General features: G+C 43.5%; 1 pseudogene; it reads right to left on the reverse strand.

Annotated features, from left to right (window-relative positions):
* Positions 1-5,436: 5,436 nt before the first annotated feature.
* Positions 5,437-5,554, reverse strand: LOC124546061 (annotated as a pseudogene).
* Between the last annotated feature and the right edge of the window lie 906 nt (positions 5,555-6,460).

Consider the following 6,460-nt stretch of genomic DNA (forward strand, 5'->3'; position numbering starts at 1 on the left):
TTCTGTATAGCTGCAATAAGTAAATTTTGATTATTTACTGTACTTTCCACTGCTGTAGTTCTAGCGGTCAGCAGTGAACATAATTCTGCAGTACTTGAATGAGTGTTTTTAATGCAAGCACTGAGACAGCACTTTTAACAGGTTGCCTGAATCAATGCTGTTGCTGATACGTGTAAGTTATTTATGTCAGCACTCTATAATTATAAAAATGGATGTTTGCGTGCGCCTATGTGTTTCAGCACTTCTCCTGAATGTCTGTTGCAATTTCAGCGAAAATGGCTACGTAAGTGACCTATCGGGAAATATTTACTTTTGAGATAGCAATTGTACCATTATAGGTTGTTTGGGTAATGAATGGGATAATGCGTATGTATAATTGAAAACTCACTGTATTAGTACAGTATACATAGTTTTCGGGACTATGTGAATTGCAACAGTCTTGATGCTGTTTATCATCTAGTATTAGGGATGCGAGTAGGAAAGTGTGACGTAGCAAGCTTAAATAGTTATGATTTGTTCAAAATGTTCAAATGTCTGTGAAATCGTATGGGACTTTACCGCTAAGGTCATCAATCCCTAAGCTTACACACTACTTAACCTAAATCATCCTAAGGACAAACACACACACCCATGCCCGAGGGAGGACTCGAACCTCCACCAGGACCAGCCGCACAGTTCAGGACTGCAGCGCCCTTGACCGCTTGGCTAATCCCGCGCGGCATTTATGATTTGAATCATTTTAAAACATGCATGATACACATACGACTCGCTGCTTGAAAAAAAATAATAATACCACGTGGCTAGGGCAACCCCAGCACTCCTAGGGATCGATACTGCGATACGAGAGGAAACTGAGTTGTAGAACATTTCACATGATATCTTGCGAACCATGGATAAAGGGCATCAGACAGATGCCATATTCCTTGACTTCCGGAAAGCGTTTGACTTGGTGCCCCACTGCAGGCTCCTAACAAAGGTACGAGCATATGGGATTAGTTCCCACAAATGTGAGTGGCTCGAAGACTTCTTAAGTAATAGAACCCAGTACGATGGTGAGTGTTCATCGGAGGTGAGGGTATCATCTGGAGAGCCCCATGGAAGTGTGGTAGGTCCTCTGTTTTTTCTATCTACATAAATGATCTTTTGGATAGGATGGATAGAAATGTGCGGCTGTTTGTTGATGATGCTGTGGTGTACGAGAAGGTGTAGTCGTTGAGTGACTGTAGGAGGATACAAGATGACTTGGGCAAGATTTGTGACTGGTCTAAAGTAAAGCAGCTAACTCTAATTATAGATAAATGTAAATTAATGCAGATGAATAGGAAAAAGAATCCCGTAATGTTTGAATACTCCATTAGTAGTGTAGTGCTTGACACAGTCACGTCGATGAAGTATTTGGGCGTAACATTGCAGAGCGATATGAAGTGGTACAAGCATGTTATGGCAGTTGTGGGGAAGGCGGATAGTCGTCTTCGGTTCACTGGTAGAATTTGGGGAAGAAGTGGTCCATCTGTAAAGGAGACCACTTATAAAACACTAATACGACCTATTATTGAGTACTTCTAGAGCGTTTGGGATCTCTATCAGGTCGGATTGAGGGAGGACATAGAAGCAATTCAGAGGCGGGCTGCTAGATTTGTTACTGGTAGGTTTGATCATCACGCGAGTGTTGCGGAAATGCTTCAGGAACTCGGGTGGGAGTCTCTAGAGGAAAGAAAGCGTTCTTTTCGTGAATCGCTACTGAGGACATTTAGAGAACCAGCATTTGAGGCCAACTGCAGTACAATTTTACTGCCGCCAACTTATATTCCGCGGAAAGACTACAAAGATAAGATAAGAGAGATTAGGGCTAGTACAGAGGCATATAGGCAGTCATTTTTCCCTCGTGCTATTTGGGAGTGGAACAGGGAGAGAAGATGCTAGTGGTGATACGAGGTACCCTCCGCCGCGCACCGTATGGTGGATTGCGGAGTTTGTATGTAGATGTAGATGTAGAAAATATAATAGAAAACTACGACCAGTATTAAGACGGAAATCTATAGTTGTCGACGTTGCTAGGCTAATTTCTGTCAATCGCTATGACAGCTCACCAGAAGAAACATGGTTGCGTTGGTGTTGCTGACAGGTAACGCTACAGTAATCGAAAACGACGAATATTTGTGCCGAATCTGTAGCGTTCGGAGTTGTGGGACTGATTGATGACACTTCTACTGAGAATCAGTACGATAATTAACGATCAGTTTCTTATCTCATTCAATTTGAGATATTCTAAAGCAGCGGTGGCCAAGAATTCGGTTTGTGAGCGATCCTCTAACGCGAGTGCCATAGCGCTCAGCCTAGCTGCACACTTCCCCACCGCTTCAGCGAGCTTTCTGATTGAGCGGAGGGAGAAACAGTGAAGCAGCATCATTTGAATGACAATGCAGTCGCGCTGCGTTCGACTTTTGTTCTGTATTTCACATATCTCAAAATCATTGATCACAAATTGTTTTTGGCGCACTGAAGATATTATTTAATTTTCATCTGTTGCGGACTGTAGGCATACGGACAAATTCAGGCGATTTCACAGATGTTTGCACTCTGATTGCCAAGTAATTGTTACTTATTTAGTTTCATAAGAGTGTTGACTGAAATATTGTAACACTTTCGCAGTCTCATTATGGAGATGTGGAAACTCTACCTGAGGAAAATAATTTAGACGTTCTGGACAATTTTAACGTAAATAGTTGCCGATGAATCAGTTACATCTGCACAAGTACAGGTGTGCTTTCAACTGAAATGGCAAACAGTCTTGAAAATTGTTCCAAAACAGATGTAAGACTGGCAGAGTGCCCAAAACTTTCAGAAAACTATCCTTCTTATTGTTGCAAGGCCACAATCAGTTCTTCAGACCTCGCATTTTCTTTAACACCAGTCCACTTAGAGAAATGAACGGTTTTTGTCAGAATTTGTGCCTTCCACAAGGCGGCTCTCTTTTTAAGTACATCCCTATCAAACCAGAAAGAAGTTGTTTTCCACCCTGCAGTGTCGTACAGTGGGCAGTGGACATACTATGAAAGGTCCCCTTTGGAAAATTATAGATGACAATGCTGGTAAACCTCTTACGTTATTTGATTTTCAAACCGCTGAGTAAAACTGAACGTACTCAGACATTTTTCTCTTTACTTATTCTGATCATCACTAAACTGACACACAATATTTTCAGAGCAACGCAGTCTGACTTGCAATAATCCCTACAAAAGAATGGCCGTGACTAACAATAACCTACACCGTTCATGAATCACTTTCCTCACAAAAATCTTCGTTACTCCAACTACCGCAATATGGCGAGCGCCAATACTGCCAGCTAAATAAAAGTTTCTGACTACTGAAGGCACTAACTACTGATAGGCATAGTTAGCAAATGACAGATTTTGATAGAGAACAAACAATGTATTTACCTTAATAGTGTTCAAAAGTCATTATATATCAGTTATTAACATCCAGTCTTACAAATTTCCTTTTTCTGACGGACACACATCCAGATCATCCGCTCTCAAAACTCTGTCATCTCTCTTCCCACATCCACCCACCACTGCTGGCGGCTCACCTCCAATTGCGCAACGCTACGCGCTGTTCACGTCCAACTGCCCAACACTACAATAGGGAATATTGCAACAATGTCAACGAGCCACAGACTGCACACAGCACAGTCAGTGATTTTCATACAGAGCGCTACGTGGCGTTACCAACATAAAAACCTAAACACCCTACTTACAATACACGCCCATTTAAAATGCAAGGTTTGCAATCCATTCCGGACGCCCTAATTTTCGTTCCTGTACTCCTTTTTCATTCATAAAATCACTAGTAGCGAGTTTTAAAGCAAAGAATCGTTCGTGGCACGCCCCTTGGCTTAAAGAACGTACTTTGCAATCTATTCAAAGTCTCCAAACTTGTCGCTCAGTTCCACCAAAAACTGTTACAACTGACAGGGGAATAATGCGTGCGACTTAAGAAGTTTTACTATTTGCACTATCAATTTCTTCACGTGGTCCATGTTTGCAGATGTAAGAGAGACTGCTTCTTGATGTACAGAACAGTGCACTGCGTCTAACGATCTCTGTAATTTTTTACTCTATCGTTGTCAACTAAATCTTTAAATTCCTTTTGCATGGTATTGTAACGTCGTTTCCTAGAAAGTCTGCACTATCCGTCGATTATGCGACAGCATAACAGATATTGAGAATTCTCATCCATCTCTTCCGACACTCACATTCAGTTTGAAAGACTTGTGACGATAGATCGCTAGATTGACACTTCTTTTGCAGACAGCTACTAGACTTGTGAACGTCCTTCAAACAACGAACAAGTAGCGAAGGATAAACAGAACTGACACCACGATTCTGCCGAACTGCAGAGTTTTGGACCGACCAGAAAACGCCACATCGCAGTACTAGATGAAATGTCACGCTTTGCCGAATACTGCCGAGAAGGACCGAGCAAACACGAGACAGTCTGAACAACGTCCCTCACGCCAAGCAGGTGCCAGGTAACCTCACTCTAAATGTTTGGAAAGAAGGCGTTTAGCCTCTTGACAGTAGCAGCACCATAGTGCAACACAAACTCAGACTAAAGAAATCAACGCCTGTGTTCTCTTAGCTTCTGCCATCTCTTCCATTTGACATATCATAGGAAACTCGGATGCGGCTTGGCGTGTTGTGGCCAGCCCTGTTCTGAAGCTTTCACAGTGTTTACCCTATAGGTTTGGTATACCCTGTTACTACTGACGTTAGAAACGACAGTTGTGCTTAAATGATTTGTTGGCTGCCAGACAAAAAAGGCGAAGGTGTCTGAAGCCACAGTCGAATGTCTATGTCACGTCGTACATCTGTACATCTGCGAGTGTGTAAACGATTAAGAGCTTGCCGTTCTCTGTGACAGGGAGGACGACCACCAGACTGTATAACTAATGTTCGGGTTTCCTGTTGTTAGTAGGCCTAGTTGGTTAGACAAGGGTCGTGAACAGCGTCAAGATGCTGTGTGACCACTTCGAAGGACATGGGGATGCGGTTTGGTCGTGTGACACGGAGTTGTCAGCACCTGACAAGAGTTCGAAAGAGGCCTCATCGTTTGTTTGTTTGTTTTGTTTTGTTTTAGAGCTCAGAAATGAATTGAGGTCATACGCGCCGACGTCGTAACCTATACAGTAATGAGAAAAAATTAAAATCTACTGCATGTCAAGCCCAATCGACGGAAGGAAAAAAAAAGCACTCCGTCTTCAGGCCACGAGTGGCCTACTGGGACCATCCGACCGCCGTGTCATCCTCAGAAGAGGATGCGGATAGGAGGGGCATGGGGTCAGCACACCGCTCTCCCGGTCGTCATGATGGTATTCTTGACCGAAGCCGCTACTATACTCAATTAGCATCACGAGGCTGAGTGCACCCCGAAAAATGGCAACGGCGCATGGCGGCCTGGATGGTCACCCATCCAAGTGCCGACCACGCCCGACAGCGCTTAACTTCGGTGATCTCACGGGAACCGGTGTAGCCACTGTGGCAAGGCCGTTGCCGACGAAAGGAAAGGCAGCTAAAAAAAAGGAATCCTGGAGAAAAAGTGCAAATCTTAGCCAAGAAATCAAAGTAAACTAATGCTTTACAGAGACTACATAAAGGACAAAGTTGCCCTCCAACACTCAGTGAGACAATTAAGGCGACATCTTTTATCATGTGTGTGATGCCTACCCCGTCTTAACAGACTACTCGTGGTGAATGGGGGAGATGTTCGATTCTTCCAGTGTTTCGGAGGGACACAGAGGTTTTACTCGTGGCGTCATGGTGTGGGGAGGCATCAGGTATAACTTAAGGCCACGACTGATAGTGAATGAGGAAACTCTGACGGGAAAAGGAGACGGCTGTCCTACGTCGTGTCGTCCTCAAGTTTTGACTGTCACGTGACAGTATTGTGGTGCCATTTTTCAAGAGGATGATGCTCGTCCACATATGCTACGTGTCTCTGTGGACTATGACGCTGAGGTACTCCAATGGGCAGCGGTATCCCCAGACCTGTCACCAATAGAACATGTGTTGGACCATTTAGAACGCCAAATGCGTCTCAGTGCCTGTATCCAGCTTATCAAGGACCAGTTGCAAGAGTTGTGGTCCATTTTGCTTCATGAGAGGGTACAACAGTTTTACGACATGCATTCCAACCTAACCAGTGCCTGTACTGGGGTCGGAGGGAACGCAGCGTCATACAGGTAAGTGAGCTCATACTGCAAAGATATTTGTGAATTAAACTTCTATTTTGTAAACACAGAAATAACATTATATATCCTCTCAACCGGCGATCTTCCATTTCGTTTCTCCCTTCTCTTCTGCGTGTTTCACGGTTTTTGTCAATCAGTGTATTTTACCAGTTGTACCGGTATGAAATGAGCGTTTTTTTTGTTTGTGAAAAAGAAACACTAATTTTGAAT

Source organism: Schistocerca americana, chromosome 8 (assembly GCF_021461395.2).
Source record: "Schistocerca americana isolate TAMUIC-IGC-003095 chromosome 8, iqSchAmer2.1, whole genome shotgun sequence".
Taxonomy (NCBI): domain Eukaryota; kingdom Metazoa; phylum Arthropoda; class Insecta; order Orthoptera; family Acrididae; genus Schistocerca; species Schistocerca americana.